This window comes from Citrus sinensis, chromosome 3 (genome assembly GCF_022201045.2).
Source record: "Citrus sinensis cultivar Valencia sweet orange chromosome 3, DVS_A1.0, whole genome shotgun sequence".
NCBI lineage: Eukaryota > Viridiplantae > Streptophyta > Magnoliopsida > Sapindales > Rutaceae > Citrus > Citrus sinensis.
In genome coordinates, this window is record NC_068558.1 from 27,361,642 (window position 1) to 27,373,563 (window position 11,922).

General features: G+C 30.3%; 1 long non-coding RNA gene across 1 annotated transcript; it reads right to left on the bottom strand.

The window, feature by feature from the left end:
- Positions 1-255: 255 nt before the first annotated feature.
- On the bottom strand, positions 256-1,040 carry LOC127900944 (uncharacterized). The gene is made up of 2 exons (XR_008052861.1): positions 796-1,040; positions 256-522 (listed from the first exon to the last, which is right to left on the bottom strand). It is a non-coding gene; the product is annotated as an uncharacterized LOC127900944 (long non-coding RNA).
- Positions 1,041-11,922: the final 10,882 nt, after the last annotated feature.

Below are 11,922 nucleotides of genomic sequence, written 5' to 3' on the forward strand. Positions count from 1 at the left end.
ACAAGCAACCTTAATACAAATAATAGCATGACTGGATTGCATTATCCTTCTCTATTGACATGGCAACTTAAACTTTAGACTCATTTGTTCGAATTTTGTAAATACTTTATAATCACTGCCAACAAAAATAAAAGTGCCTAAAGAAATATTACAATCTACTGAAAAATAGAAATTATTTCGGTCTTTGCCCCCATATGTTCTGCACTGCACCATGTAAGACATAGAAAGAAAAGAAGAGACAAAACTCCAATAAAGTAAAAAAAATACTGAATAACATCATTTCATTTGATTCCTAATATGTACGTCCAACCAGTTCAACTTTAAAATGCTAAAATTAAACCATAAATTAAAACCAATTGAACAAAAATGAATAACTTCAGGAACATGCCTTCACAAAGGAAATAAGAATAACACACCACAGAAGACTAACTTTCTTTATGTTTCCAAGACACCGTATAGCTTCAGGGCTCCTAGAAACCTATAATCTTTCTCCTTTGTCCATCGTTCATGTTGCTTCCTTTTCTACCATCAACCAAAATTCACAATTCATATATTTTATCTTTAACAACTATTTCATATCACCAAAAAAAATTTTAAAAATTTTAAAAAATAAATAAAGAAGAAGAGACATAAAGTATAAAAGTAATCAAAGGTTTCTACTTAACTATAAGGGTCCATAACCCTCAAAATCTATCACAATCACACCAAAATCAACGAGATTACCACTGAACATGCCCAGACCCTAGCCTTAACCCTCAGAATCAAACATAATCCCACCAAAATCAAAGAGTTTACCTGCAATAACCATGGAGAAGAGCGAATGATTGATAACGAGTAGGTCCAGGAGAGCGAATATAAAATTTAATAGAGTGGAATAAGTCAGTGAACGGGTCTATGAAAGTAAAGTGAGCGAAACGGCAATTGAGAGTGATCGATTTAAAGCAAAATAAAGAGAGCTTAAGCAAAAAGAAGAGTCGTGAGAGACTGAAAATGTGAAGTGAGCGCCTCTTCAAGTGTTTGAAGATAAGGGAAAATCGTGTTTCAACATGACTGTTTTAATATTAACCATCATTAATTAACTAAAAAATCAATATTTCTGATAAAGACGGTTTTTTTCAAAACGGTCATTGTAGGATATAGTTTTATGACCGTTGTTGAAATAACGGTCATTAAATATTTTTCGTGACTACTGTTAAAAAGAACGGTCATCATAGATTGGCTGTATTTACATTTTTGTAGTAGTAACTTTTAATGACCGTTTTTAAATATAACCGTCATTAAAAGTAATAACTTCACATTTAATGACGGTTATTTAATAGAATAATTATTATAAACCTTGAACTTTTAATGACCGATTTTATAAAATAAGCGTCATTAAAAGTAATATCTTCACATTTAATGATGGTTATATAATAGAACCGTTATTATAAACCTTGAACTTTTAATGACCGTTTTTATAATAGAACTGTCATTATAAACCTTGAACTTTTAATGACCGTTTTTATAAATAACCGTCATTAAAAGTAAAATTATGATTTAGCTCACATTTAATGATGGTTATATAATTCAACCATCATTATAAATTTCAAATTTTTAATGATTGTTTTTTAAATAACTGTCATTAAAAGTAAAATTATATTTTAAAGTAACATTTAATGATGGTTATAGAATAGAACCGTCATTGTAAATGCTAGATATTATGATGGTTTATATAATAACAGTCATCAAATAATTTTTATGACGGTTGTTAATAAAGACAGTCATAACTTATGGGTCATTATTTTAATTTTTTGTAGTAGTGACAATCATAAGAGAGTAAGGGAAGAGAGAGCAAACACAGTGATTTTTACGTGGTTCGGCAATCCCCACTTACGTCCACGCCTCCAAGTAAACCAAGCTTAATGATTTCACTATTCAAGTCTCCAAAGGCTTCAAATGCTTACAATTGACTTCGAAAGTGTTAATGGACCTTTACAACAAGAGATCTCAATCTCTTAACCCAAGTGTTTCCAACACTTACGTCCACGCCTCCAAGTAAACCAAGCTTAATGATTTCACTATTCAAACCTCCCAAGGCTTTAAATACTTACAATTGACTTCGAATGTGTTAATGGACCTTTACATCAAGAGATCTCAATCTCTTAACCCAAGTGTTTCCAACACTTACAACCTCTCAGGGATAAAGAATACAAATGAATTTTCTCTCACACAATGTATTTGATTACAAAATGCTCAATATGTGAATCAAAGAAACAAAAACAAGTTCAAAGCTCAATAATAGTTTTATGCTTAGTAGCGAGCTCAATGATAACTCTTAGATCTCATCTTGTCTGAATTTGATTGAAACATTTTATAGTTGGAGCTAAAAACTAGACATTGTTGACTTTCTGAGAGAAATTGGATCGCCATTAATTGTTATCGGTTTACCGTTTGACTAGTCCAAATGATCTTTGGGTTGAATTACAATTAAATGGTTAGCCGTTTACAGTTATCGGTTAGCCGTTAATTTTCAGAAACCTGCAAAACAAATTAATACCTTTGAAAATTATCGGTTAGCCAGTTTCAGTAAATGGTTAGCCGTTTGCAATAGTTATTGCTATAATGAAACTATTTTCTAAAATTATAATTTTATCCCACAACTTTAACTAATTATACTCTAGCCTAAATCTTCATAAAACTTTGCAAATAAGTCTATTTCCAGAGTTTCAACACTTTTTCAATTTAGACCATTAACTTGAAAATAACCAATTTCATAAATACGAAAATAATGATTTATTTAAAATGTATGAAAATAGTTTGACCTTTTAAAAGATTAATCATTTTTAATCTTATTTGTTACATCAAAATCAATATTATGGACACAAATATGTTAATAATCTCCCCCTTTTTGATGATGACAAACCTTCCATGTATTTAAAGAATAATTCCACAAATTGCTCCTCACAAATATAAGCTCCCTTTATAATTTGCGAATTAACTGAATTAATGAATTTAAATACATGTATTCTTCTCCCCCTCTATCATAAAAAAGAAAACTTAATAGAAAAGAAAAAGAGTAGCAAATTTGTTACCCATGTTATTCGAATAGAAATTTCGACAGAATCTCCCCCTAACAACAAGCATCACCTCAAATACAAGTTTAGTAATATCACTCCCAAATTATTATAAATCATCATACAAACCAACTTCATACACAAATCACACAATGCGTCAACCATAAAATGATTATGTTGTAACAAGTTTAAATACATGTATTCTTCTCCCCCTTCATCATCAAAAAGAAAATTTAGTGGAAAAGAAAAATAGTAGCAAATTTGTTATCCATGTTATTCGAGTAGAAATTTCGACAGAATCTCCCCCTAACAATAAGCATCACCTCAAATACAAGTTTAGTAATATCACTCCCAAATTATTATAAATCATTATACAAACCAACTTCATACACAAATCACACAATCCATCAACCATAAAATGATCATGAACCATTATTCCATCAATTACCAAAGCAACAACTTGTAACATTAAATCATCATATAAAACAATCATGCAATCAAATCATCACCATATCTCAAAATAATCACTTTAATCAACCATCAAAAGAATGTTCAAAGTGCATATTATTCTCCCCCATTTGATATCATCAAAATAATATATTATTTCGTCTCCCCCTTTAGATACCAAACATGTTCAAAATGCAAATTATCTAAAATAGAAGCAATAAGAACTAAGTAAAGTTGCCAAGGTAGCTCCCTTTATTAATAATCAAGAAATCAAGTAATAGATCAAGCAAAGGCATGCAAAAGTGATAACTCTTTGGAAAGAGAGTTGCATGATACTTTTACACTTAAATCAATACTACTTAGAGAGTAAATAATGTGTTTTCATTGCATTTTTGTTATATTTTGCATAATCATTCATCTTAGTTTATTCTTTATAATTTTTGTTTGATTTAGAAAAAATTGTGTGGTTAAATCATATGCATAATTGTAGGTGTGTAGAAGCTCAAATTTCAAGGTAGGAATGCTAATGCAATAGGCTTGCAAAAGATGGGAAAGAATTTGGCTACAAAATAATAGAAATAAATCTGAAACAATGCAGTTGCTGTAGCTACTGTAGTAGCAAGCGTTGTTGTAGCAATCTTGGAATAACAACAGAAAAGATTTTGCAGAATCTTGTGATCTGTAGTTTCCTAATCTAGAAGATGTGAGACTTAGGCTTCAGTTTATCCTAATTTTCAAATATAAAAGGAGCACACATCATATGGAAGGGCGGTCGTGAATCATCATCGAAAAAATCAAGAGAAAAATAAGGAAGAAACATAATTTAAGAGAGAACAAGTCTGCACCATTGAAGAAAAAAATCTACAGAACTATTTGGATTCAAATTTTATCATTCTTTACTTGTCTCCTTATTTATTCTTTGATTAAAACGACGTATTACATGGCTGCAATTTTGTTGTTAGTTTTTCTTTTACAAGTTATGAACTAAATTTAATTGTAGTTGAGTGACAAATAATCTAGATGAGTTCTTGACTATTCTTATGAGTTTATGCACGTCTATTGTAGCATTTTGCTTTAATAACTATTATTTCAATCATTATTTCGGTTGACCTCCTATTTAATTATTCAAGTTAAGAGACAGCCACAAAAGGGTATGTCTTAGTGGAAATTATTATAGTAATACTTGATCTTAAGTCAAGTTTCCTGGATTGAGTTTAACTTGAGTCTCAAAAGGGCCACATTTGATTTAAGATTTGTGATGAACTAGACATAGGGATTCACCTTGTAGGGTAGAGAGAGTATATGTTTGTAATGTGGTAACTTATGTGACATAACATCTGGTCATCGTTAGGTTGCATAAAGGTATGAGATGTCCAACATGCGACAGCTGAGGATGCAAAGTAATTATGCGCAGTGCTGTAATAGTTACTGTAGCAACTGGTGTTAGCTTGAACAAAACAGTCATCCCATCAAGAAAGTTTGATCATTCAACTACTCTATTCCTATTGAATTCTTTTTGTGCAAACCGTGCAATTTAATTTCATCACTGCATTTACTTTGTTAAGTTGTTAATCTTATTAGTCAATCAACTTTATTTATTTTATTAAGTTAAGATAGAAGAAAGTTTGCACTGTCGTGATTGCTGTAGCATTTCTAGTAGCATCAGTCCATGTGTAGATGATCTTGAATATTCATCACTTTATTACTTGTGTACACTTACACATTGACACCAATAGCAATTGAGTTAAAATAACGAACAAAAAGTCATAAGAGCATATTATTAACTATCCAAGCTCCATAATTACTAATTACATTTTAGAAATCAAGACAACTAAACTCATCAAAGATCTAATGTGATATTTCAACATGACTTAAAAGTTCTCATATGCTTAAAAATCTCAAAGTACACGTATTTCTCCCACTTTCGATATCAGTTAAAGCAAGTCATGCGTATTCAACAATACGTCAATAAGTAAAAAAAAAAATGCATCCATTCACCAATCATAGATCGCATAGATCAGACTTAATCAAATATAATGTAATCATCAAAGCACATTCTTTATCATCAAAACTTAAGCAAAGCATAAGTACATAATGGTAATATATAGATCATTAAAATCAACATGGATATTAAGATTGTTGGCCTATATGGCTATAAATATTGATTTTGATGATAACAAACCACATGTATTTATTAAGCAAAGATTTATGAATTGTGCTTTTATAATAAGAAAATGATGTTATGGAATTAAAACATTTTGGACTAAAATGAAAGTAATTTTAAAATCCTTGATAGTAATTTAAATTTCGGATTTGGACCTATTTGAAACTATTTAAATATTTTTTGGGTCATTCTATAATTTCACAAAGTTTGGGCGAAATCATAATTTCAAAAAGTTTTGGGATTAACAAAGCATTACTTATAAATTCTGAAATTGGACATATTTGTAAAGTTTCATAACGTTTTGGGCCATACTACAGTTTTATAAAGTTTTGGGGTCAAACTAAAAATTTAGGAAAAATTTCATTGTAGCAGGTTACTGTAGCAAGCGGCTATCCGGATTCTGAAAACCGAAAATCTAGATACGGGCAGTAAGCATCCAGAACGAAAACGGCTTACCGGATTTCGTAACCGGCAAGCCGGATAGGCAAAATTTAAATTTTTGTCTTAACTGTAACATAAATCTGGTTTACCGGATTTCATAAACGACAAACTAGATACGCCTGGAATGTGAGTAACGGCTAGTTTTTGAGCTCAAACTATAAGAACTCAAATCCAACTCATTTTGAATCTATCCAATAAGCAAAAACAAAAAGCACATGTGATATCTTGAGCTTTCAAACTTGCAAAATACAAACATTGAATCTTTTCTTGTTCTTCATTTTTGAATATCTACTCATTGAGTGAGTTTCATTGTAATCTTCATTTATTCATCTCGATTGTAAGAGTTTGAGTGTGTGAGACATTTGAGTGAAGAGATTAAGAGATAATCTCTTTGTTGTAAAGGTTTATTGACACCTCGAAGTCAATTGTATTTGTTGAAGCCTTGGAAAGGTTTGGATAGTGAAATCCTCAAGCTTGGATCGCTTGGAGGCGTGGACGTAGGCGGGGATTGCCGAACCACGTAAAAATTCGTATTTTTGTTTCTCTTCTCCCTTACTTTTTAATTATTGTGCTTTTCTTGAACTTATTGCTTTCAATTTTTATTAAGACATTAGATTGCTTGTTGTGTGGATTTGCTAGGATAATTTTTAAATTTCCAATTCACCCCCCCTCTTGGGTTGCACACTTATATTTCAAAGATAAGCCATCATTATGAGCTAAAAGAATAAGTGATCAAATTTATAAGTACAATAAGTCATATATGCCAATATTACAAATGAATGATGATATAATACAATCAATGGCACAAGAATTCACACATACATAAGTGATGAACAATTACTGTTTAAGCGATAGATAATGATTTAGAAATATCAAATAAGCAAGAAAAACATAAAGATAATGGATTTTAGTGAGATAAATGTTCGTGTTTGGCTTCTTGGAGAGCGTATGATGAGCAAATAAGGAAGATGAATAAATGACATGAAACATTATGATAGATAATTAAAAGGATGAAATCAAAGATCATAAAATCATCAAAACCAAACAAAGGCATTGTGATAAGCTGACATGCTACCATCATATATATTTATTCGTGCATCATGATTACACACAATAATAATTCAATTATGTAAACATACGAGCATGCTTTTATAAATTCAAGCTATCATCTATCCATCATGATTCATTCAACAAAATCAATATGGCAAGAATTGTTACTAAAACAATTAAATCATCTTGCCTCATCTTTTTCTCCTAGATCATGATCAAGTGATTATCCTCACAAGCTTTCATCAAGGAACTCTCCACCATTTTTTGATTATGGTACCTACAAAAAAAAATTCCAGTTGTACCTTTTGGTACCCAAATACTCTTGGGTCCTTTAGTGTTAGCAGTGATTCCTTTTAGAACCCAAATACATTTTATTCCACAATATGCATTTCTTTTAACTGGACATTTATTCTTCATGTGACCATCTTGACTGCAATAGTAGCATACAACTTGATTTTTAATGGAGGTGCTTTTCACAAAATAATTCTTATAATACTTTTGTTTTAAATTTGGCTTATAGTCAATACCTCTTTTGTCAAATACACATTTTTGTGAATTAAGCAAGTTATCCAACATCTTTTGCATGTTTGTAAATTTTAAGACAACATCATTAAGTTCAATATTCTTTTTCTTGAGCATTTCATTTTCCTTTTTCAAATCATCTACATGTGATTCTATATGTTCATGTGAAGTGTTAGGTTTCTCATTTGAAAATGCAACTCTATCATGCAATGATTTATTTTCTAATTCTAGGCATGTAATCTTTGCATTTAAAGATTTATTTTCATTTATGAGCTTTACCATTTTCTTTTTAAGACATGTATTCCTTTTATCAGTTTTCATCCATCCATCATACAATTCTTTAAAAGCATCATATAATTCATCATAAGTAGGAAGATCATTTCCCTCATCAAGTTCATCATCTCTTATTGTCATAAGTACTAGGTTTGACACTTCTTGCGAATCTTCTCTATCACTCGATTCTTCATCGCTATCGTCCCAAGTAGCTACCATGACTTTCTTCTTAAATTTGTTGAGGAGTGGACGCTCTGATCTTATATGGCTAGGTTTTTTTGCATATAAAACAAACAATTGGCTCATTCTTCCCTTTCTCTACCTTAGGGTTTTCTTCAAGAGATCTTTAAAGTTTATTCTCTTGATTTGCTTATTCAAGATCCTTTTAAACTTTCTAGCAATCATTTCAATGCCTTCATCTTCAAAGTCAGTCCTAAGTCCCATCATAATCACTTTCAACTATAGAATATTTAAAAATAAAGCTCTTATTTTTTTTTTATCTTCATCAATTCTTTCATTAGCTATATCTTCTTCTTATGAGATAAGTGAACCAATAAAATCATCAAGAGATAAGGTATTAAGATTTTTTTGCTTCTTTTATAGCCGTTCTCTTTGGTCTCCACTCTTTAAGCAATGATCTAATAATTTTCTTCACTTTTTCACAATTGCAAAATGTCTTTCCTAGTGCTTTAAGAGAATTCACAATATCGGTAAATCTAGTGTACATATCATGAACACTCTCATATGATTCCATTTGAAACATCTCATATTGCCTAGTGAATCTACTAATTTTACACTCATTGACTTGATTTGTTCTGTTATATATAACTTTAAGTTTCTTTCAAATTTCATAAGCACTTTCAACACTAGAAACTCAATAAAATTCTTTCTTATCTAAAGCACAAAATAGAACATTCATTGCTTTAGAGTTTAAAGGCATATTTTTCTTTTCTAATTTACTCTATTGACTTAAGGGTTTTGGAATATCGTCTCCTACTTCATCTTTAGTCATAGGCATGAATGAACCATCATAAACAACTTCTCAAATTTCATAATATAAAGCTTGTAAATAAATTGTCATCCTAGTTTTCCAATATGAGTAGTCATTACCATCAAATAATGGTGGCCTAGTTGTGGATTAGCCTTCCATGAAGGTTGAACTAATTTGGGTTGCTATGGATCTTTGTGGAATCATTTTGGGGGGACCAATTTGTGGAATCATTCTTTAAATATATGAAAGATTTATCATCATAAAAAAAAGAGAGATTGTTAACATATATGTGTTCATAATGTTAACAAAACTATAAGTTATATATAATGTAACTTAGTAATTACCTATTTCTTAAACTAAAACGTCCATAGTTTTCTATAAGAGAGCTTAAGTCTCCACTCTATAGAAAAACCTTGAGTTGGCGTCTTTAAGGGACTCTAGTTTTGATGACAATTTATTACTTCAAATATCACGAAGCTGCTTGATTCAAAAACTTAAACTCATAGATAAGGATTGAAAAATTTACATACTAGTGACATTAGCATTTATTCTACTATTTGTCATTGCTAGTATAGAGAGAACATTTTTATCTCTAATCATTTTGAAGATGATTGATTAATTACAAAGTCGAATAAGAGAGCAATGGGTGAATGACCTGTATATATAGAGGAAGACTAATTCATAAATGTAAATATGATTTGTTTTTATAAAAAAATTATTCAGCCTGTCAGCAACCTGATCCCCTACCCACTCTAGCCGAAATCGAACTCTGAATCCCTTATTTTCAACATAATAGGTTTTTTTTTATCTCATATAAAAATGAATTTAGTTTTATGTTCTATGTATTTAATGTTTTGTTATCTTTTTGTAACATAATATTATATTTATTTAAGATAAAATTAATTAGTTGATTATGTAATAAAAATATATTAATTTACCAATATAAGAAAGAGTTAGTTATGAGTATGTAAAAATCATTTTAATTTATTTGAGTAAAGATTTTTGTATTTTTAGTTGAATTTTTGCCCTTAAAAAAGAGAATAAATTTAATTGCACACTCAAATAAATTAACAACATTACTTCACCCCAACATTTTAAAAGGTCATCAAAGAACATCCTCATAGTTATCGTTAACTTAATTGAAAAAGTGGTGAAAATAAATCTAAATTCGATTTAAAAATAATTCAAAATATTTCTTTATTAAAAATAAACTTAAAGTAAATATTTTTAGGGTAAATTTCATTGTGCCCCCTACTACAGTGACTATCTTCAAAATACCCCCCAAAGATACAAAAACATCACTCTATCCCCCAGTTGTTGTGATCTTCCCATTAAAATTATGAGCTTAAAGGGCAAAATCTTATTTGAACAAATACCGTAACAAGTGTTAGCCTAGAAGAGTGTGACATGTTAAATCAAGGCAGTCTTTCAACTACTCCCTACAATTTTATAATTTTATATAGGGTAATATTTTATAATAAGTATTTTTCAAAATTTTTAATGAGAAATATATAAGTGGTTAAATTGAAAACAGCAGAGTATCTTTTTCTCTTGGTGCAAACGATCATCTTGTTCACAGTTTAGATAGAGAAACTTTGAAACAAAGCATGAGAGTATTGGCCATAAACAATACTTTTTGTTTGAAAGACTACAAAGAAAAGTGACCATTGGAGACTGGTTGCTGGTAACAACAACCTTACGATGGCAGTGATAAGGAATTTATCTTTTTTTCATTCAGTTATTTCCATTAAAATGGGTTTAACACCATTTTTAAAAAAATATAGAACAATATTAATTAGAACAATGATCTGTATATATGAAAAATTTGTGTTATTACTGTTATTATTTGAAGAAAAATGGATTTAAACCCTAGTTCTTAGTGAATTGAGGTATTTTATTTTTATTGTACCATTAACAAAACTTATAGTATTTCCTTTACAAATAAGTTGCTGGAGATTAAAAAAAAAAAAGCATATACATTTGTGTGTGTGTGTGTGTGTGTGTGTGTGTGTGTGTGTGTAGTGGTTGTTTAGCAAACATAACTAAGAAACTGAGTTATTGATATATACCCTGCATGTTTTGGTTTTGGTGATTGATATTTTGGTTTTTTTTTTCATTTTATGATATCATGCCTACATTTGCGTTGTTATTGATTTTTGTAATACTTTTGTTATGGAAGGGGCGCTTGAGGGTGAAAGGCGTTGTCAACTTTCTAGGTAAAACCTTTGAGGTTGGCCTCATTGACCCTGATTTTTTAAGTAGAGTTGTTCTTATCAATGCTGCAATGAAAAGAATGGTTGGGAGAAACAGTTATAGAGATGAGAGATTTATCATTAAACTTACATGGCCATGAAAGGGGAAGAAGCATATAATAGATAATAATCATGAGCTGCGTCAGATAAGGTAGTTGTATAATAAGAAAAAGTAAACAGAGATTGCGTTTGACATGACCATTGATAACTCTATGAAATGAGAGTTATCATGACACTTTTAGGCTTAAATCAATACTACTTAGAGAGTGAATTATGTGTTTCTATTGCATTTTTGTTACATTTTGCATAAATAATCATTTTAGTCAGTCTTAATAAGTTTTGCTCGATTTAAAGTAATTTGTACTCAAATTGTGTGCATAATTGTAGGTTTCCAGAAGCTTATAATTCATGGAAGGAATGCTATGCAATAGGCTTGCAAAAATAAGGAAAGAACATGGCTACAAAAGAGTTGAAACAAATCTGGAACAATGTAGTTGCTGTAGCTATTGTTGTAGCAACCATTGCTGTAGCAATCCTGCAACAACGACAGAGAAAATTCTGTGCGGGATAACTCAGAATTGCGATCTGCAGTTTTCTAATCTGACTTATGCGCGCCCTAGGCTTCCGTTTACCCTAATTTTCAACTATAAAAGAAGCACACATCATAGGGATTAAGGAGAACCGTCACCCAAGGAGAAAAACACAAAGAGACAAAAGAAAAATAAGATT